The sequence below is a fragment of the Setaria viridis genome, chromosome 7 (assembly GCF_005286985.2).
Source record: "Setaria viridis chromosome 7, Setaria_viridis_v4.0, whole genome shotgun sequence".
Lineage (NCBI taxonomy): Eukaryota > Viridiplantae > Streptophyta > Magnoliopsida > Poales > Poaceae > Setaria > Setaria viridis.
Window position 1 is genome coordinate 10247139 of NC_048269.2, and position 21813 is coordinate 10268951.

The window sequence follows — 21813 nt, forward strand, 5'->3', positions numbered from 1 at the left end:
CTAAGAGCAGCTGCTACCGAGCGGGCCCGGCGGGACGCCGAGGAACTGGCGCAGCTGAGGGGGGAGAATGCAGCCCTTCGAGCGGAACGCGACCAATTCCGTTTGCAGGTGGACGGGCTCCAGACTGCCGTGTCCCTCAGTGTCGCCCGGGAACACGAGCTGAAGGCCAAGGCCGACGGTGAGGCTCTTTCTGCTTCTGTATTTCCGTGCTGTTGGTGTTTCGTTTCCTTTAACTTGGTGAGGTTTCTTGATCGGCTCCTGCAGAGGACCTTGCCAGGTTGCGGATTTTGCTCGACGAGGAGCGCGGTGAGCATGGCGCCTTGCGGGATGCGGTCCGCGTCGTCTGCGAGGACTTCGGTGTTGCTCCGGAAGAAGGGTCGAGCTCGCTGCCGGCCCGTGTTCTTGAAGTGCGCCGTCGTCGTCGTGAGATTGCCGTGGACGCGCTTCACCTCGGTGTGCGGCGCGCCTTCGGGGTTTTCGGCTCTCACTATGCCGACATTAACTTTGTCGGGATGAGTGAGGGGTACTGCGTCGGCTACACCGACGCCGAGCTGGACGAGATTGACTCCGCGGTGACTGCGCCGGCGGAGGCCCTTGCGAAGCTTCTGGAGGATGAGGCCGTCCCCCCTGCCGATCCTGAAGCCGGTCCTGCCGGTCCCGAGGCCTCTGCCGCCGCCGACCCTGAAGCCGCCGCTCCTGTTGGCTCCGAAGCCGCCGCTTCAGCCGACCCCGGGACTACTGCTCCAGCCGATCCTCCTGTCAATTAGCTGTACCGGGCTGGCGCCCAAAAAACGTTTGTATTTAAGTCAGTCGTTTTGAACTTGTTTGCGCTAGCCATACGGGCCTGTTCTTATGACTTTTTATTCTGTGCTAAGGAAACCGTTTCCCTTTGTTATTCCTTTGGTTTTTTGAAAGCGTTTGGATGCGTTGCCGGGTGCGTCAGTAAGTTTTTGATGAGCGAAGATACCGTAGCCGCTGGGGCGTAGGCTTTTTCGCAGTCCGATCGCGACTTGGCTGAGTACCGTTCACGCATCCTTATCTTTCTGTATCCAAAGGTTTTTCGAAAGGGAGTGGCCGGTTTTCCGAAAGAAGAAAAAACATTTTTTTTTCTTTTTGGCGGTGCCCAGCGGCTGGGGTCGGAGCCCCTGATAGCCCCCGAGGGGTGTTCGATCCTGGGGCCAGGCCAGGGTCGGATACCCCTGAGCTTAAAAGAAAAGGCCTTCTTGTTTCGTGAAGGTCAAAACTGGTAGCCCCCGAGGGGTATGCGACTTTGGAACGAGGCCAGGGTCGGATACCCCTGAGCTTAAACGAAAAGACCTGAGCCAAGGTGGCTCAGGGTTTTCTTTTTAGCAGAAGAACAAAACTGGTAGCCCCCGAGGGGTATGCGACCGTGGAGCGAGGCCAGGGTCGGATACCCCTGAGCTTAAACGAAAACGGGGGCAAAGCTATGTATAACTTATAAACAAGAGCTATGGGTAGAAGCGCCTTAGCTGTTCTATGTTCCAGGCGTTGCTGAAGATTTGCCCGTCGGGAGTTGCCAGCTTGTAGGTGCCTGGCCGTAGCACCTGTGCGACGATGAACGGACCTTCCCATGGGGGAGTCAACTTGTGCCGACCCTTGTTGTCTTGGACGAGGCGGAGCACTAGATCTCCAACGTTGAAGGCGCGGCCTTGTATCCTGCGGCTGTGGTAACGCCGTAGGGCCTGCTGGTACTTAGCCGAGCGCAGGAGGGCTACGTCTCGTGCTTCGTCGAGTTGGTCTTGTGCGTCCTCGAGCAACGCCTGGTTTCCCTGTTCGTCATATGCTTTGACCCTTGGTGATCCGTACTCCAAGTCGGTGGGCAGGATGGCCTCAGACCCGTAAACCATGAAGAACGGGGTGAATCCTGTCGCCCGGCTGGGAGTCGTCCTCAGGCTCCAGAGGACTGCTGGGAGTTCCGCAACCCATCGTCCGCCGAACTTTTTAAGGCGGTCGAAGATCCATGGCTTGAGACCCTGGAGTATCATGCCATTGGCTCGTTCGACTTGCCCGTTCGTGCGGGGGTGCGCAACTGCCGCCCAATCCACTCGAATGTGATGGTCGTCGCAGAACTAGAGGAATCTCTTTCCGGTGAACTGCGTACCGTTGTCGGTTATGATGGAGTTCGGGATCCCGAAGCGGTGGATGATGTCGGTGAAGAATTGTACCGCCTGCTCGGACTTGATCTGCGCCACAGGCCTTGCTTCGATCCATTTGGTAAACTTGTCGACAGCGACGAGTAGGTGGGTGAAGCCCCCGGGCGCCCTTTTGAAGGGTCCAACGAGATCCAACCCCCAGACCGCGAACGGCCACGTGATGGGGATGGTTTGCAACGCCTGTGCGGGCAGATGGGTTCGGCGGGCAAAGAATTGGCATCCTTCGCAAGTGCGGACTACCTGGGTAGCATCCGCGACCGCGGTTGGCCAGTAGAAACCTTGCCGGAAGGCATTGCCCACCAGTGTCCTTGGCGCAGCGTGGTGACCGCAGGCCCCGGCGTGGATGTCCTGGATCAGCGCCCTTCCCTGCTCGATCGGGATGCAGCGCTGGAGGACCCCCGTGTGGCTTCGCTTGTAAAGCTCTTGGTTGATGATGGCGAAAGATTTCGCTCGGCGCGTGATCCTGCGGGCTTCGGTCTTGTCAGTTGGGAGCGCGTCGTGGGTAAGGTACTCGAGGTACGGGGCTCTCCAATCGGTCGGGGGGTTGGCCCCCGCCGCGGGACCCACCGCGATTTCCATAACCGCGGGGTCGGAGGGCTTGGCTTCCGCGGCGGGGTCGGGTGGGGCGGCGTTGTTTCCCTCGGGATTGGTGTTCGGGTCCAGGATAGGTGGCGTATTGCTGACCTCTCCTGGCTCGGATCCCGACCCCGAGGTTGGGCATGCCTCGCCGACCCCTGCTGGCTCCGGGTAGCGGATCGAAGGCTTCAGCTGGTCGCTAACGAAGACGCCGTCGGGGACGGGCGTCCGGCCAGACGCCGCCTTTGCGAGCTCGTCGGCGGCTTCGTTGAAGCGCCTTGCGACGTGGTTGAGCTCCAACCCGTCGAACTTGTCCTCGAGCTTACGTACCTCGTTGCAGTAGGCAGCCATTTTTGGGTCATGGCAGCTCCATTCTTTCATGACTTGTTCAACGACCAACTGGGAATCGCCTCGGACGTTCAGTCGACGGATGCCCAGCTCAATGGCGATGCGAAGCCCGTTGAGAAGGGCTTCATACTCAGCGACATTGTTGGATGCAGGAAAATGGAGGCGAATCATGTACCTTATGCGTACGCCCAGCGGAGAGACGAAAACGAGGCCCGCTCCGGCGCGAGCCCTCATCAGCGACCCGTCGAAGTATAGCGTCCAAAACTCCTGCTCCTCTGCCACCGGTGGCGTTTGCACCTCCGTCCATTCGGCCACGAAATCGGCAAGTACCTGGGATTTGATGGCGGTGCGGGGGACGTAGGTGACACCCTGGTCCATAAGCTCAACCGCCCACTTCGCGATCCTCCCTGTTGCATTTGGGTTCCGGATTACCTCACCAAGCGGGAATGAAGAGACGACCGTTACCGGATGGGAGGTGAAGTAGTGACGCAGCTTCCTCTTCGTGATGAGGACGGCGTAGACGAGCTTCTGGATCTGCGGATATCGTGACTTAGATTCGGACAACACCTCGCTGATGAAGTACACCGGGCGTTGCACCTTGAGAGCATGCCCCTCCTCCTCCCGCTCCACCACTAGGGCCGCGCTGACCACCTGGGTGGTCGCCGCGACGTAGAGTAGGAGGGCCTCGCCGTCGGCCGGCGGAACCAGGATTGGGGCCTTCGTCAGGAGGTCCTTGAACCGGTCAAGCGCCTCCTGCGCCTCGCTGGTCCACTCGAAGCGGTCGGATTTCTTCAGGAGCCGATAGAGGGGGAGTCCTCGCTCGCCGAGGCGCGAGATGAAGCGGCTTAGGGATGCTAAGCATCCCATGACGCGCTGCACTCCCTTCATGTTCCGGATCGGCCCCATGCCGTTGATGGCCGCTATCTTCTCTGGGTTCGCCTCGATGCCGCGTACGGAGACGATGAAGCCTAGCAGCATGCCCCTTGGGACACCGAACACACATTTCTCTGGGTTAAGCTTGATACGCTTATCCCTTAGCCTTTCAAAGGCTAGCTCCAGGTCGGGGATAAGCTGATCGCTCTTCCTGGACTTGACCACGATGTCGTCAACATAAGCCTCAACGGTTCGCCCGATGAGGTCTCCAAAGCACTTAAGCATACATCGCTGGAAGGTAGCCCCCGCGTTTTTGAGGCCGAATGGCATCTTAACGTAGCAGTATGGGCCAAAGGGGGTGATGAAGGAGGTGGCGAGCTGGTCGGCCTCTTTCATCGCGATCTGGTGGTAGCCAGAGTACGCATCGAGGAAGCTGAGTGCTTCGCACCCGGCTGTCGAGTCGACTATTTGATCTATACGTGGCAAAGGAAACGGATCCTTTGGACACGCTTTGTTGAGACCGGTATAATCGACACACATTCTCCATTTCCCATTCTTTTTCGGTACAAGAACAGGATTGGCCAACCACTCGGGGTGGTGTACTTCCTTGATGAAGCCGGCCGCCAGGAGCTTTTCGAGTTCTTCGCCAATGGCCCTGCGCCTTTCTTCGTCGAAACGGCGCAAGCCCTGCTTCACCGGTTTAGAGCCGGCCCTGATGTTCAGGGAATGCTCGGCGACTTCCCTCGGGATGCCTGGCATGTCCGAGGGTTTCCACGCAAAGACATCGCTGTTTGCGCGGAGGAAGCCGACGAGCGTGCTTTCCTATTTGGGGGATAGGGCTGCGCTGATTCGCACCACCCCTCCGCTGGAACAACCGGGATTGAGGGGGACCTCTTTGATACCTTCGGTGGGCTCGAAGGGGGTTCCTGACTGCTTGGCGTCGGACCGGTCCTCAACGGTTTCCTCAAGCTGGGCCACCATGTCGCCCGAGACGGTGATAGCCGCGGCGTACTCGCAGCACTCGACGTCGCACTCGTATGCCTTCTGGAAGGTTGTGCAGACGGTGATGACTCCATTGGGTCCCGGCAGCTTGAGCTTGAGGTAGGTGTAGTTGGGGATTGCCATGAACTTCGCGTAGCACGGGCGGCCCAAGATGGCGTGGTAGGTTCCGCGAAAGCCCACCACCTCGAAGGTGAGGACCTCCTTTCTGTAATTGGAAGGGGTCCCAAACGTGACGGGCAGGTCGATCTGCCCGAGGGGCGTCGCCTGCTTCCCTGGCACAACGCCATGGAAGGGGGCCTTGCTAGGACGGAGACGGGAGCGGTCGATCCCCATGGCGTCGAGGGTCTCAGCGTAGAGGAGGTTGAGGCCGCTTCCCCCATCCATGAGTACCTTGGTGAGACGCGTCGTGCCAATGATGGGGTCGACGACGAGAGGATAGCGCCCTGGGTGCCGGACGCGTCCAGGGTGGTCAGATCTGTCAAAGGTGATGGCCGGTGCGGACCAATCGAGGAAAGTCGGGGTCGCAGGCTCGGCGGCGTACACCTCCCGACGCTCTAGCTTGTGCTGGCGCCTGGTGTCGTACGCGGCGGGGCCCCCAAAGATCATGAAGCAGCCGTCCACTTTAGGAAAGCCGTCTTCCTTCTCCTCGTCGCCCTTCTTTTCCTCATCGGGCTTCCGTTTCCGATCACCCTTCACCGGGTTACCCACGAAGAACCTCTTCATGAGGTTGCAGTCTTTGTAGGCGTGTTTGACGGGGAACTCGTGGTTCGCGCACGGTCCCTCGAGCAGCTTGTCGAAGAAGCCGGGTGCGCCCTCGGGGGGCGGCTGCCCTCGCTTGCGTTCGACTGCGGCCACGAGGGGGGCCTCGCGCCGCTGCTTGCTCTTCTTCTTCTGTTGCTGGCGGTTGGAGGTGCCTTCGCCGGCGTCCTCCTCCCGCTTCGCCTTGCCTTTGGAACGATCAAAGATCGCTCCGACAGCCTCTTCGCTAGAGGCATAGCTAGTGGCGATGTTGAGGAGCTCCTCCGTGGTTCGTGGACCTCGGCGCCCTAGTTCGTGGATGAGGGGCCGGCAAGAGGTCCCTGCTAGGAAAGCTCCTATGACGTCGGCGTCGGCGACGTTTGAGAGCTCGGTGCGCTTTCTGGAGAAGCGCCGGATGTAATCCCGGAGGGACTCTTCCGCCCCCTGGCGGCAGCTCCGGAGATCCCAGGAGTTGCCAGGGCGAGTGTATGTCCCTTGGAAGTTTCCTATGAAAACCTCCTTCAGGTCGTTCCAGTTACGAATGCGTCCTGAAGGGACGTGCTCTAGCCAGGCTCTCGTGGAGTCTGCCAGAAACAGGGGTAAGTTGCGGATGATGAACAGGTCATCGTCCGCCCCGCCGGCCTGACATGCGAGCCGGTAATCGCTGAGCCATACTCCAGGGTTGGTCTCCCCCGAGTATTTGGCCACACTCGTAGGTTGCCGGAAGCGCGGCGGGAAGGGCGCATTCAGGATGCGCGCAGAGAAGGCCCGAGGTCCAGCTGCTCCAGGGCTCGGACTGCGGTCCTCCCCGCTATCGTAGCGTCCGCCACGATGGACGTGGTAGCACGGTCCGCCCCGTCCGCCCTGTCCGCGCGGGAACGTCTCCGCGCGTTCAGCGTATCGCGGGCGTTGCGAACGGGACCGACGCGTTGGTGGATGGATCGGGCCTCGCCTATCGCGAGTGGCGGTGCTCGCTGGGCGGTCGCAGCTGGATTCGCCTCCGGAAGGGGTTGATGGACAGATTCCCCCCGCCGCTCCGGGGGGGCGCCCTGTGTTGCCCTACTGGCGTTCTGGCCGCGTCGTCGAGACGCCGAACTTTCCGCCTGCTGGACGGCGGCGCACTCGAGTAGGTTACGCATCTCTTGGCGCGCCCGTCGCTCCTCAGGCGTTGCCGGCTCGGGGAGCTGCCGGAGCAGCACCGCCGCGGCGGCGACGTTCTGGCTGGCGCGGGCAAAGAGCGGTGGACGTTCTCCATCCGCACAGATGCGTTCCTGGACGTTGCACGCTCGTTGTCGCGCTCCCCCCTCGTGGCGGGGGTACTCTACTTCTTGGCGTGCACCCATGTGCGCTTCCGGCTGCAGAGAGCCCTCTAGTGCCTTAGGTAGGGCCCCAGTCGTAGCTGCGGCGCGCGAGGGGGGGGCCCGTTGCCTCCCCTCGGCACCATCGTCATTGGTCCCCTCGGAGTGCGCGTCAGCCATGAAGCACTCGCGCGAGGGGCGTGGATCCTCGTTACTGGAGCCAGCGTCGGAGATCGTCCTTGCCATGCCCGCGAGCTCGTTGCTCGCGGGTGACGTGGCGAAGGACCGCGCTAGGAGGCGGCCGTAAGCACCCGTGGCGTCGCGTAGCCCGAAGGGCCATCCTTCTGGTGAAGCCCTTCCGGCTGGCGTCCGGCCGCTCGTCGTCATCCTGGCAGTGGTGCCGAGGGCAGCAGGACGAGCGGGCAGGACATGGACAGGGATCAGCTCAATCCCATTTCCGGTGGCCAGAAAGTCCAGGCTCCCGAAGCGAATCAGGGAGCCCGGAGCGAAGCTGCTATCGTGACTGGCCATCTGAGACTTGGAGATGTACGCGCAAAGGCCCCCTACCTGGCGCGCCAACTGTCGTTGTCAAGATCGGCGGATCAGGACTTAGACTAGTAAATTTCTTTTATGCGCGTGAGCCTCAGATGGTTGCACGGGAGACACGGATTAGACTGGTTCGGGCAAAGGAAGCCCTACGTCCAGTATCGGGGATGTTCGTGTTGCCCGCGCAGGGATTCTGTAGTAGGGGGTTACAGACAGGAGAGAGAGGGACTGGTCCCAGGTCTCTTTTTCTTTTTCGTGTTCTTAGGAGAAGTGTTGATCTCTTCGTCTACCGATCGATCCCTCGATCCCCCTCCCCCCGGTTCTAGGTTCCCCTTTTATATCGCAAGGGGCCGGCCGGAGTTACAATTGGGACCAGATAAAAGGTAAAAGAGTGAGATGGTAAAAAAGGTCTGGTGGGAAGGAGGGCAGGGGCCCATGGCGCCCGACGTCCTGCCGACCCTGAACGCGTGCCGTCGTGCATGCTCGAAGGGGTGGCCGCCGGATGCCAAGTGTTGCAGCTCCTCGCAGGTAGCTACTTCGACGTTCGTAGGTATCAGGATAGATCATGATGAGGGGATTTTGTCGTCACCCTGCCGTCTGTTAGGGAGGACGGTGGATACCGCCGCTCTGGCGATAGCTCGTAGAGAGGGGGAGCTTCACGCTGTACTGCCGTTCGCGCGGGGCCCGAGGACGTGCGGGACCTGTGGACGGGGCCGCTCCTAGCTTGCCTCCGGTCACCGTAGGTCATGAGTACCCTGCGACGAATAGAAACCGGCCGCCGGCACTGTAGCTCGCACAGGCCGGTCGTGCACGGGTACTTGCGCCGGGTTGCGTGAGGGGCGCGGTCGCCCTGCGTTCTGCCAGCTCTGTGGCGCATTTATGGTGAGGCCGACGGGGGGACCCACAGGATTTGTCCTGTTTACGCGGATCGCATCCGAGGGGGATTCTGACCCCGTGGCCCTCAACGCGCCTGACCCTTTCGCTCGGGGTCGGGCGAGGCGGAACTTGCGCGGTACAGGGTCGGGTGTTCCCGACCCTGGGGTTACAGTCGGGCGAGACGGAGGCCTCGCGGTGGGAGGTCGGGCGCTCCCGACCCTAACGCCTGGGTCGGGCGAGGCGATGATTTGATCGTGCTTTGATGGGCCTGGGTCTTTATGTTTGTTTTCTTTAAGCTGCGTATTAGGGGGTCGTTAATATTTCCCCCCAACAATGTGAAAGTTGAGATGGCCGGTCTTGGCACTGGATTTCCATTCTATGCGTAGTTTGGGCCGATGGACGTGCTGACAACTCCTTTGTTCATCCAGACAGCCATTGTGACGAAGTGCGAAGCTGCCTATAGGGTTGCTGGCCCCTTGATATCTGGGCGTGATCTTGTGGAGGAGTACGTCGCTGCCCGAGTGTGGCCTTTGTCTGCTGATTTTGCTAAGCCACTTAAGCTCGTTGAGAAGAAGGTATCTTGGAGCGAGAAAACTGTGCCATTCCCTTGTTTTGAGCTTAACAAGGATGAGGTTGGTGACTTGGACTTGTTTATACAGTCAGTAGAAGACATGGCTTACGAGATTTTGGGTCCGGTGACCCAGCCCGAAGGTGCTCTTTCGAATCTGTTGTGAGACACAGGTGGCGTGTCAATCGAATTTTTGACTTGCTTGACATTGCAGTGCCACCTCGTCCCGAGGTTGTGGGTAAATAGCGTCGTCGGGGCGCTGGTGCTGAGCAAAGGAAGAAGGTTAAATTTGATTCTGCTCGCACTACGAAGCTTGTTGTTGAGTCACAAGCAGCCGCCAAGGCGAAGCAAAAAACCCTTAACTTGGAGGCGTAGAAAAGGAAAGATGCTACCGCGGGAGCTTCGTCTGCCGGGCTGCCGTCTGGGTCGATGGCTTCGTCTATTGACTTGAGCAGACCAGCATATGTTGTGCCTATTTCGGTGTGTCCTCCTACAGATGCGCCTTCGTCCGCGGGCCCTGCCGCTCGGACTAAAAAAAGGGCTAACAAACCTCGTTTTGCATGTGTTATTGTACCGGGTGCTAAGGCCAATGCGCCTTCGGGGGCCAGCAGCAAGATTGCACCTTCTTCCACGAGCTCAAAGGTTAAGGGCGTGCAGTCGCTTTTGGTTGAAGCCGAGAAGCGTGAGGAGAGGGTAGCTGTCGAAAAGGTGAAGCTTGTGGACGCGTTTTTGTCTGATCCTAAGGGTGCTAGTGCCAAGGCTGTTAGATCTGCTAAGCATGTAGAGGTGGTTTTGCCGAAGCTTCGGTTCTTTGATTGCGGGCAGGCTTCGGCGTCATTTTTGAGGGATTTGGTGGCAACAATGGGGGAGGTTGGTGAGGTTAGCTGTGAGGATCATGTAAGGCTGAAAGTTAAATGTTATGATGTAGGTGAGAGATTGCCGGCTGGTCTGCAAGGGCTTAACGAAGATCTGGGCTTGAGCGGGCGCACGGAGGTTCTAGCGACGTGCGCCGAAGGTAGGGTTTATAATCCGCATAACTAATTTTGGACTGGAGGAAGGAGGGTGAGGATTGCAAGCGCTGTGCAGATGCCGGAGGTTCGAAGAAGATGGAGAAAGCGGGTGCGGCGGCTTCGGGTAGGGGTAAAGAGATTGTTCCGGTCGCTGTCGAGGCGCGGGGGTACGAAGGTAATGGCTGCTTGTGAGTGATTATTGTTTGTGGACTTCGTTGTTGTCGTGGTGTACTTATAATTGTATGCTTGACTCACAGATTTTCAGCAATCTATAAAGTCGATGAGCTCAGAGGAGCTTTTGAACTTGGAGGCTAACCTCGTAAAGAAGGTATGGCTACTGGTTGATTTGATGATACGTGTGAAGTTCACTAGCTTTGTTGCGTGTGCTGCGACTTGGTCTGATGTTCTTTGTTTGGATTTTGCAGATGTCTTACTCGTCCATGATTACAAGGGATCGGCTTGTCAAGAGCGAGAAGTCAGCTGCGGAACATGCGAAGAAAGTGACTTCACTTGAAGCGCCTATTGCAGCTATGTCCTTGGAGATGAAAAAGGTCAAGGTCGAGAATGCGGAGTTCAAAGAGGACTCTTGTAGATTTGGTGAAAATTACGAGGCCAGGGGCAACGAGCTCGATCGCTTGTCATCAGAAGTGGTGGATCTTGAAATGCTGGTTAAAGAGAAAGACAAGATTATCCAAGACTTGTGCGAAGGTGACAAGCGGGACAGTGAGACTATCTCGGGCTTAAAAGCTAAGATTGGCCAGATGGAGCCTGAGCTAGAAACGAGGGCAAAGCTTTTGATCCAGATAGAAACTACACTAAGGGAGAGGTTCGAAAAAGTTCATGAAGCTTACAAAGCCTCCCTTGGTGTGTTTGGCGCTGAACCCGACGATTACCCACTGGACGAAGGATGCGAGCGCATGTTCGAATGGTTGCTAGATGAGGTAAAGAGTCTCCCCGAGGTTCTTGAAGGCCTGAACGACTACTCCGCCGTGTTTTGCCTGGAAAGCGCCCTTCACTTGCTGGAGCAACAAGGATGCGAGCATATTAAAAATATTTCCGAGAACAATTATGTTGCGCCGGCTGCCCAAGATATTGGATGCGCCACGAAGTCTTTTGTTGTGGAGAATGCGAAGAAAAATTTATTCGAGTGCATGTGGTCAACCTCCGGGCAGGAATACGTGAAGAGGCTGGCTTGTGAGCGATTAGCTCAGCTTCGTTCGCAGCCTAGTGCTACTAATGAAGAGGGGGATGCTGCGGAGTAGATCTTATATTTATTAACTTGTTTTTTATTTTGATGTAAAGGCGACGAGGTCAGATACTTTTGATTGTGTACGAAGTTGTGCCTTATGAAATACTCATGTGCCTGTGCATTTTCTAAACCGCTGTGGTTTAGTTCCGTTTATTCGTGGGCCAACTGCAAGGTCAGATAAGTCGAAGCTGGGTTGCCATATCGGGCAACCTGCTGACTTAGTTGTTGCGAGAGCTGGTTGATACAGCGACTTGCGGTCGCTTCAACCATAACTGTACGCGTCGTTGGGCCTTATGTTGGTTGATCTCGTGCGAGGTTGGCGTGGTAACTTGTTTTCTGGAAGTGGACGTGTTTGGAAGTATTTTCGAGAAACGTCACCCCCCTTTTGCGACATGGCGAGAGAGAGGCTAGATAACTTGTGTTTGGAGACTTTCCTCTTGTGAGGTCGCAAAAATTTTCCACGTTCTTTCGAAAAAACGTCGTTGCCCTTCTGCCGAGGCTGTATACGAGAGGCTTATCTTCTGCGTGTTTGAATGCGATTTTACACAACTTGTTGTTGCTTCTCAGACGAAATGAATGAAGAACTCCTCCGCGCACCGGCGCGAGGTCACGCAACTTGTTGTTGCCTTGTTAGACCTCCTCCGCGCACTAGCGCGAGGTTACACAACTTGTTGTTGCTTTCTTACGCAAAAACCTCCTCTGCGTACTAGCGTGAGGTCACGCAACTTGTTGTTGCTTTCTTAAGCGAAAAACTCCTCCGCGTACCAGCGCGAGGTCACACAACTTGTTGTTACTTTCTTAGACGAAAAACTCCTCCGCGCACTAGCGCGAGGTTACGCAACTTGTTGTTGCTTTCTTAGACGAAAAACTCCTCCGTGCACTAGCGCGAGGTTACGCAACTTGTTGTTGCTTTCTTAAGCGAAAAATTCCTCCGCGCACTAGCACGAGGTGATGCAACTTGTTGTTGTTTTCTCAAACAAAAAGGCATTCTTAGGGGAAATATTTTTTCTTTCTCTGTAGGAAAGGTGTACATGGATCTGCCTCATTAAAAACCTTGCCTCCGTTATGGAGCCCCTAGCAAGGAAAAGAGTGGAGACCAGAATCTATGACCTTACAAACGAGGTAAGCTTAAAAAGAAAAAATAAAAGGGTAAAGTCACTTTGTTGCCTTCGGCGCTGCTTATAGTTCCGCAGGCCGGAGGTAACGTGTACAATTATGGGTAGTATTTTTGTAGACTGTCAATATTCCAGGTGTGTGGGAGAGCATTTCCTTGTTGGTCTGTGAGATGGAAGGAGCTGGGTCTGCCACTCTTTGCGGCAATGTAAGGGCCTTCCCAAGCTTCTTGCAGTTTGCCTGGGTTTTCCCAATTCTTCTTCCTTTTGATGACGAGGTCACTGACATTGATCTGTCTTTCTCGAATGTGTTGATCCCTCCATCTTCGGGTTTCTTCTTGGTATTTGTCCAGGTTTTCAATGGCCTCGTTGATGTCAAGCTCGATCATATCTTTCTCTATTCTGGCGATTTCGTCGACGTCGCCATGCTTGAGGACTCTTAGGCTTTTGTTTTTTATTTCTTCAGGTGTCACGGCTTCGGCCCCGAATAAGAGCTTGAATGGGGTGAAGCCTGTTGCTCTAGATTGTGTTATGTTATGGGACCATATGACTCTTGGGAGCTCGTCGACCCATTTGCCCTTTTTCTGATCGAAGAGACATTTCTTGACTGCTGTAAATATTGTGTTGTTGGCCCTTTCCACAGCTTTGTTTGATTGTGGGTGGTATACGGATGAGAATTTTCTCTTCGTGCCTGTGCTGGCGCAAAAGTTCGTTAATGAGACGCAATCAAACTGCTTGCCATTGTCGACGGTTGGCTCCCTTGGGACTTTGAACCGACAAACAATGTTTTGCCAGAAAAATTTTTGCACCGAAGCTGATGTGATGATGGCAAGTGGTTTGGCTTCGGCCCATTTAGTGAAGTAGTCTATTGCCACTACTGCGAATCTGCAGTTTCCTTGTGCTGCTGGAAGTGGACCAACTAGGTCCATCCCCCATCTCTAGAGAGGCCACGAGGATGGTATGAGCTGGATGGGGAGTGAGGGTGCATGTGTTTGCCTTGCTATTTTTTGGCATGCTTCACAGCTTTGTACAAGTAGATGTGCATCCGTGTGGACTGATGGCCAGTAGAACCCTTGTCGGATTGCTTTTCCTACTAGGGCTCTTGAGCCAATGTGAGCTCCATAGAAGCCGCCGTGTATTTCTTTGAGCAGTTCGCTACCTGTTTCGTAGTCGACGCACCGAAGCCATGGTGTTGAGATGTCTTTTTTGTATAGTTGCCCCTCAATGATTGCGTAGCCCCTTGCTCTTTGCTTTAGGCGTGTGCATTCAGCCTCGTTCTAAGGTTCAAAGTGGCCTCTGAGGAAAGCCATTATGCTTGCGCGCCAGTCGTAACGCTGGATGGCATTGATGGTGGCTGGATCTTCTTGTTTGATTGAGGGCGAAGTTATGACTTCGTAGAATGTATCTGGTGGAATTGGCTCACCTTCCGCTGCTGCCTTTGCGAGCCTGTCAGCATCGTCATTTTGTGCTCGCGGTATGTTTCTGACATCAAATCCCTTGAAATGTTTATCCATGGCTTGGACTGCCGGGAGGTATTTGATGAGTTCTGGTTCTTTGGCTTCGCTATCCTTCTCGATGTGATCACGGATTACCTTCGAGTCCGTTCTGATGATGAATGTTTGCTGCCCAATGGATTTCATTTTTCTTAAGGCTAGGAGCAGCCCCTCATACTCTGTGGTGTTGTTGGTTGACTTCGCAGTTGGTGGGAAGTCCAGCCTCGCTGCGTACTTGATTCTGACGCCTGTTGGCAAGGTGACCACCGCTGCAACGCCTGCTCCTCTACGGCACCATGCTCCGTCGCAATGGACAACCCATGGCATTTCTAGCTGCTTTGGTTCTTGTTTAGGTGAGGTCCAATCGGCGACGAAGTCGGCTAGCACTTGAGATTTTATAGCCGTGCGCCTTTCAAAATTGACGACGAACTCCGAGAGCTCAGACGCCCATTTGGCAATGCGGCTGGAAGCTTCCCTGTTTGAGAAGAGATCATGGAGAGGTTGGCTGGTTACTATGACTATTTTATGCCCCTCAAAGTAATGTCGTAGCTTCCGTGCTGCCATGACAACCGCATATGCGATTTTCTCTAGCTCAGAGTAATGCATCTTTGAACCACTCAATGCTTCGGATGCGAAGTAAACTGGTATCTGTTTGATTTTGCCTTCGACTTCTTTCTCTTGGATCAACGCAGCGCAGACAGCTGTTGCTGAGGCTGATACGTACAGCAGCACTGGTGACTTGGGCTCTGGTGGGCATAGCTTCGTCATGGATTGCAGGTACTCCTTGAGGTCCTGGAATGCTTTGCTTTGCTCGCGTCCCCATTCAAATGTTTTGGAGCTTCGGAGTGCCTTGAAGAAAGGAAGGCTTTGTTCTGCTGCTCTTGGAATGAAGTGATTTAGCGCTGCGACCCTGCCTGTGAGCCGTTGTACTTGTTTGAGTGAGGTTGGCTCTGACATGTTGGCTAGCGCCCTGATTTTGTCTGGGTTGGCCTCGATGCCCTTCATCGTTACCAAGCAACCTAAGATTTTTCCCTTTTGGACTCCGAACACACATTTGTCTGGGTTTAGCTTTAGGTTGGCTGACCTCAAGTTAGCGAATGTTTCTGTGAGGTCCATGATGTGATCACTTCGTTTGGCGCTTTTTACGATGATGTCATCTACATAGGCCAGGATATTGCGCTGAAGCTGACTGTCTAGGACTGTTGCCGTCATTCTGGAGAACGTTTGTCCTGCATTTTTTAGCCCCTCTGGCATGCGGACGAAGCAGAATGTTCCAAAGGGTGTCACGAAGCTTGTTTTGCCTTCGTCCTCTTTTTTGATTCTGATCTGGTGGTACCCTGAGAAGAGGTCAAGTAGCGAGAGCATTTTCTGTTTGCAGCGTCATCTACCACCTTGTCGATTCTTTCAAGAGGGTAGTCGTCTTTTGGGCAGGCCTTGTTGAGGTTTGTGAAGTCTATGCACATCCTCCATTTGCCATTTTTCTTTTTAACTGGTACTATGTTGGCTAGCCAGTCGGGGTACTGGATTGGCCTGATTACGTTGGCTTCGAGTAGCCTATCAACTTCGGCCTTTACTGCTTGAACTTTCTCGTCAGACATTTTTCTTAGCTTCTGTTTCTTTGGCCGAGCTCCTTGTCTGATGTCGAGGCTGTGCTCAATGATTTCCCTATCCACTCCCTTTAGATCACCTGCGGACCAAGCGAAGATGTCTTTGTTCTTATTGAGGCACTCGACGAGGTCACGCTCTTCATCTGGGTTAAGGTTCGCCCCGACTGTTACAAATCTGTCTGCGATGTACCCGTCTAGGAGTACCCGCTTTGTTTCACCATCCGCACTAATTTTTATCTTCTCTTTATCTCTCTTAGGCTCGTCATGGGCCTTTTGCTTTGCTAGGCTTTCAGCTTTGTTTGACGAGGCTAGATGGTGAACATTCTTTTGGCCCGGGGCTACCCCTTTTTCTATGTTCCTTGCCATTTGCTGATCACCGTAAACTGTTATGACCCCTCTGAGGGCTGGTATTTTCATGCATAGGTACAACTGTCTAATTGTTGCGTCCATTTTGGTGATGAAGCCATGGCCGAGTATTGCGTTGTAGGGGTAATGCATCTCCACCACGTCGAAGGTGATGTGTTCTGTCCTCGCATTATCACGGTCCCCAAACGAAACTGGGAGAGCGATTTTTCCCAAGGCCTTCACTGTTTTTCCACCGAAGCCGAGGAGCGGGACGTCAGCTGGGTCGAGCGTATTCATGTCAATGTTCATTTCTCTGAATGCATTTGCGAAGAGAATGTCCGTGGAGCTGCCTATGTCTACCAGGACTTTTCCTACCGTCCAGCCCGCTATCAATGCTTTGATAACCATCGCATCGTTATGCGAGGTTGTCTTGAGCTTGAAATCTTCTCCGGTGAAGGTTATGGGCATGTGTGCCCATTCTGGCTTTGTTGGAGGTCCGTCGGGAATGATCACGTTGACCTCTCTGAAGTAATTCCGCCTCTGCCTCTTGTTTTCAAACTCTAGTGAGGAGCCCCCGGTGATTGGCATTATCATCCCAAAGGTAGGCAAGGAATTTTGGTTGTTGTTTTGTGTGTTGGGTTCCGGCTTGGGCATTATGGCTGGCATGCTTGGGGGTGGAGGTAGTGTTTCTTGGGGCTTTTGAGGCAGGTTGGGATTGGGGTGCTGTGGAATTGTTTGATGGTATGGCTGTATATGTGGTAGAAGAGGCCAAGTCATTGGTTGCGGGAAGTTGGCGAACCTGGGCTGGTTGTGGTAGAAGCTTGGGTGTGGGTAAAAAGCTGTGTGATGGATTGTTTTGGGTGCCTGCGCTGCTGCCTTCGCAGCTTCTTCCGCAGCTTTTCTCTCCTCCTCCTTCTTTTTGGGGCACCACTTTGTGTTGTGATGATTCTGATAGCCGTGGTTGACACAGTAAAATGACTTTTGTTGTCTTCCTCGACCTCGTCCTCTGCCAGAGTGGCCCCCTCTTTGGGTATTGTTGTTTTGGCTTTGTTTCTGGCTTTGGTTTTGGTTTCCCTCGATGTTCATGATACGGTTTTGGTTTTGGTTTGGGTTTTGAGTCTTGTTGTAAGGCGAAGGTTGCCAACTTCGGCTTTGGTTTGTTTGTCTCTCTTTGTTGCGTTCCGCCACTCTTCTGCAGTGGTCCTCGTGGGGCCTGATGTATTCATCGAGTTTGCTGAAGAGCGCAGTCATAGTTTTGGGCTCCTTTCTTGACAGTTTTGACGCTGTTAGGCCGGGGGTTAGGCCTGCTATGCAAGCGGATATTGCTACAGATTCCTCAATGTGCGGTGCTTGAGAACGAAGTTGGACGCATCTTCTTACATACTCTGCGAGTGGTTCCTTGTCCTTTTGCTTGCACTGAAAGAGGTCTTCCTGGGCCGTGTGAGGGTGATGGAAACCCTAGAAATTTTGAGTGACCTTCGTCTTGAGATCGTGCCAGCTGATCACCGTGTGTGGAGGGAGCAGTGAGTACCAATTCAGCACCGCGCCCTCACAAGCAATTATGAAAGATTTGGCGAGGACGACGTCATCCCCCCCGGCCGAAGCTACAGCGGCTTCGTAACTCATTAAGAATTGCCGTGGGTCTGTGCGCCCGTTGAATTTGGACAAGGTGGTTGGTTTGTAGGTTGTTGGCCATGGTGCAGTTTGCAGCCCTATTGAGAGCGGCGATGTGGTGTCAACCACAAGGGACACCCCCGGCGAGTGGTGCTGGGTGCCTTGGCCGAAGTTGAGGCTGGGCTAAAGCTGTGCTTGATCGACAGTGGGACTTTGATAAAAATAAGCTTTGGCCTGGTTTGCATTCTCGAGTGGGCTTTCAAGCTCTACGACTTCTTTCTGTAGTGCTTCTAGTTGCCACCTGGCCTCGTTCAGCTTTGATAGCCTGGCCGCAGCCTCCCTCTGGTGTTGCACTTGTCATGCCAACTGCTCCTTTTTTCTTTTGACTTCTTATATCTCTCTTAGAACTGAGTCTAGTTCGTTGTCCAGGCTGGAGGGGCCGGTAGCTTCGGGTGTTGCGGGCTGGCGACCGTCGGTGCAGTTGGCAGCTTCGTTTGCCACAGGTTGTTGGCTTTGGTGGTTGACTTCGGCTGCGGGCTGGTTGCTCATTGCTTTAGCCCTTAGGGCCTGTTCAACTCTTGCAAGATGTTCCTCCTTGTCGGGGAGGACTTGATCTATGGCTTCGGGGGCTGTAAGCTGATCGGCCTCTACCGTGTTGTCTTCTCTCTGAGCTGCGGGTCTCTTTTTACGTTGTGGTGGCATCTTGGGCTGTTTAATGAGTTAGACCACGGTGGGCGCCAAATGTTGGGATGCACCCAAGCAATAGAAGGAACGTTCTGACAAACGAAGGTAGTAGCCATTCAGACAAACATTACAGTAGCTATCCTATCGGTGATTAATGCCCTCCTCGGGGGAATGGTTCACCTCCCTTTATAGGGCCATAAAGTTACATTTTCGCATCCCCGTTATACCCATATCCAACCACTACATCCTAAGAATATTCCGTACAGGATGGTAACTTGATTCCTACCCAAAATGTCGCTTTCACGGTAGAACTACATATCCAACCTTTTACAAGATTCTTATTACAGAGTCATCCTGCTATAGAGTGGTCCCAGGGATGTCTTGATTACCCTCTTCTTCATTGACAAGCTTTGTCGGCATCGAGCGAGCTTCCGTAAACTTCCCGCCTTCCTTAGCCGAAGGCTTCTGGTCATGGAATCTTTCCGAAGCCAAACCACCGAGAGCTCCGTGTGGGCTTTAACTTCGCGAGTCCTTGCCTGCAAAACAACAGAGTGGACACCTTCATGATAGTTGACTTCGGTTATCTACTAACTTCGTAAAGGGGGGAAGGTGATGAGATTGGAGTCGATTGAGAGAGAGGGTCCCCGCCGGCGCCGTTCAGGGTGTGTTGTGGGGCGGTCCCCAACATACTTCATGGTGCAGTATAGGTAAAATTCCACAATACCAACAAGGGGCAGGCCCCGAACACCGCGCAGGACCCAGTTGTAAACCTCAGCTAGGTTTGTCATCATTATACCCCACCGTGCATCTCCATCATCAAAGAGTAATGACCACTTTTCCTTTGGTTCATTCTCAATCCACTGTGAGAAGCTCTTGATGGATCTTTCCCGTCTGCGCGTGATATTTGGACCGTCGAGCCCGACGTCCTCCAGAGATATTTGTTGTAGCTGATCTTGTACTTGAACTTCTCCTCTATGGCACAAACAATGGACTTGGGCTCGAAGCTAGGATTTTGCACTATCTGATGATACATGTATTGAGCAACAAAATCAACAGTGAGGTTGCAGTGTGTTCCTTCCAATTCAGCCAGCAAGCATTCGTGCTCAACCACTCTAGTCACCTCCCACTAATCCTTCCATTTCCCCTTGTATGCTTGCACCCTGAATGGGCAATCATTTCGCACACAGCGGACATCATACACCTTCGGCCTACTCTTTTCTACTCTGAACTGACGCTGCAAAGACAAAGTGGACTATCTCTTAATAGGCACTTTCACTTCATCCCCACTTTGGTACAAAGCCCCCAGGCATACCTCATTCTCCCTATAATCCTAAGGAATATTTTCCCCAATATTGACTTGTAGGGCGGAATGGTCATAATTTGACCAATTTTGCGGTACAGGATAAGCATCTTCCTCATCGGACGAGTCACCATCCACGGCACCATTGGCCTCCTCTCCTTCCATCTCCAGCTGCTCTACTAACTTAGGAATTTCTTCCCCCTCATCAGCCTCCCCATTTGGTGCGAGGGTTCTCTGCATCTCCCCCTTCTTATTCATCGTAATCAAGTTCTTCGTTTCCACCCTCAGTACTCTGCACATCTTCTTCTGCTTCAACTTCATCACCTCCTACTTCTTCTTCAATATGACTGCTAGATCCACCCTTCATGAACAGTTGAACATACCATATGATTGGTAAACTTTTTCTCGTGCAACCATTTATGTAAGTCCGGTAGCTCGAAATTCCTTCCAGCGGAAGCAACTTCCAAAAATTTATGTCGGGCCATCTTTTGACTACAACCCTCACATACACATCTACTTGATCTCTATCAACACCAAGGTCCCTACAAAGCTACTTGCAAATGCCCCCCAAGTTCTCTCTCTTGCTCTTGGAACACATTTGGTGAAACAGGGAAATCCACTCAAATCTACCCCTTCTGGATCATATCTAACCTCCCCCCGGCCCATAGAACACTTGAAAATATAAACTATCCGACATGCCTGCCAACATACATGAAACGGGTAGTCCAAATTAATCTCAGCAATATATATCAATTAACTACAATAACGACTTCAATTCAATAAACAAACAACTATGTAACACTAAACTAAGTTTACTAACTAAATTTATTATAAGCTTCTACAAGAACTAATATACACGACAAATAAATCTCAGATGCACTAGATATTTCTAAATCTCAGATCCACTAAGATTTTTTAAATTTACTGTGATCTAAAATAAAGCTATTGTACTACCTAAGGTAAATCTACTATACCACCTAAGCTAATTCTACTATACCACCGAAGCTAAATCTATTTTACTGTCTAACCTAAATCTATTGTACTAAGCTACATTTTATTATATCTAATTTCAGCTAAATGTTTCTAAATCTCAGATTCACTAGCTATTTCTAAATCTCAAATCCACTAATATTTCTAAATCTAGATCTAGTCACTACACTATACTATCTAAACTACGAGATTAAAAAAATTTACCTAGGAACGACGGAAGAATTTCCTTCCCCCTTCTTCCCTCCTCCTCTCCTTTCTTCCCTCCTCCTCTCCTCTCCTTCTTTTTTTTCTTCCCTCTTTCCTTTCCTCTCTTTCTCTAAGCGCGCTCTCTCTCTCTGGTGTGTCTCTTTGGCATGGTCTGGTGCGGGGGAGGGGAGGGGCGTGGGCACAGCTTATATGGTGGGCAAGCCTCCCCGTTTCAACGGACGGTAAGGGCCTTACTGCCAGTTGAAACGGCGGAGCTTCCTCGGGTGCCGTGCGGAGCTTATCCGCTAGGTGACCGTTGAGGCGCCAGGCCCTATACCTCTGTTTCAGCCAGCGGTATAAGCCCATTTTTGCAAATTTTTGATTTGACTATATATTTGTGCAAAATCGAAAAAAAATATAAAAATAAAAAAATTCTCAGTTGCTGCCGGGCTTCGCAAGGGAACTTGGCCCAAGAAGGGTAGTGTGCGCCCGGCTCGGAATGCATCCGGCCAATGTAACTAGTGTCGAGGAGAGAGAAGTGCGTAAGAAAGGAGAGATGATGGGTTAAGGGAGACTATGAAAATTCCCTCCTGCGCGAGGCCCTAGCTGCATGCTCCCGGCGTGGGCCATCAGGTCGACGTTGCATCGGGCCGCGCATCCGGTCCAAGAACAGCCGGCGTGGCTTCGTGCGTCGGCTGCGTGGCGTTCCTAGACATTGCGTCAAAAATATGTTGGCGGGCCAAATCTTCATTTCCATAGGTGCTTATGTGCAAACCTGTTTTATCTGCCGGTATATACAATATCAAAATGGGAAAAGCTATCCAACATCGAATATCGGGGAAGCTCCTCACACCCGAATCCTGGAAGCATACGCTTCCATACGTAAGAGCTCGTCTTCTCCGACCCCGGAAATAGCTACGACGAAGCGATGAGGTTAGTGTTCGGGATTTGGTTTCGGGGTTCACCGGAATCCGGCGGCCTTAGAAGAAAGTTTTGGGTGGCAGGACGGCTCGGCGGTGGTGTCAGGTGCGGGGGTGGTGAGGGCAAGGCGACGGTGATGCCGCGGCTGGGGCGACGGTGGATGTCTAGTGGGCGGGGTTCGGGCGAGGGGTGTCAATGGACAGCGGTGGTGGAAAGATGCGGCAGGGAGGCGGGGAAGGGGAAGGAGGAGGGAGCCACTGGCGGGTATGGTCTCGCCGAACGCGGCTCCTTTTATGCGTTCAC

At 53.5% G+C, this 21813-nt stretch overlaps 2 pseudogenes; both read right to left on the reverse strand.

Annotated features, from left to right (window-relative positions):
* LOC117863649 (uncharacterized) lies at positions 1-3101 on the reverse strand (annotated as a pseudogene).
* A 10546-nt stretch (positions 3102-13647) lies between these two features.
* LOC140223416 (uncharacterized) lies at positions 13648-16469 on the reverse strand (annotated as a pseudogene).
* Between the last annotated feature and the right edge of the window lie 5344 nt (positions 16470-21813).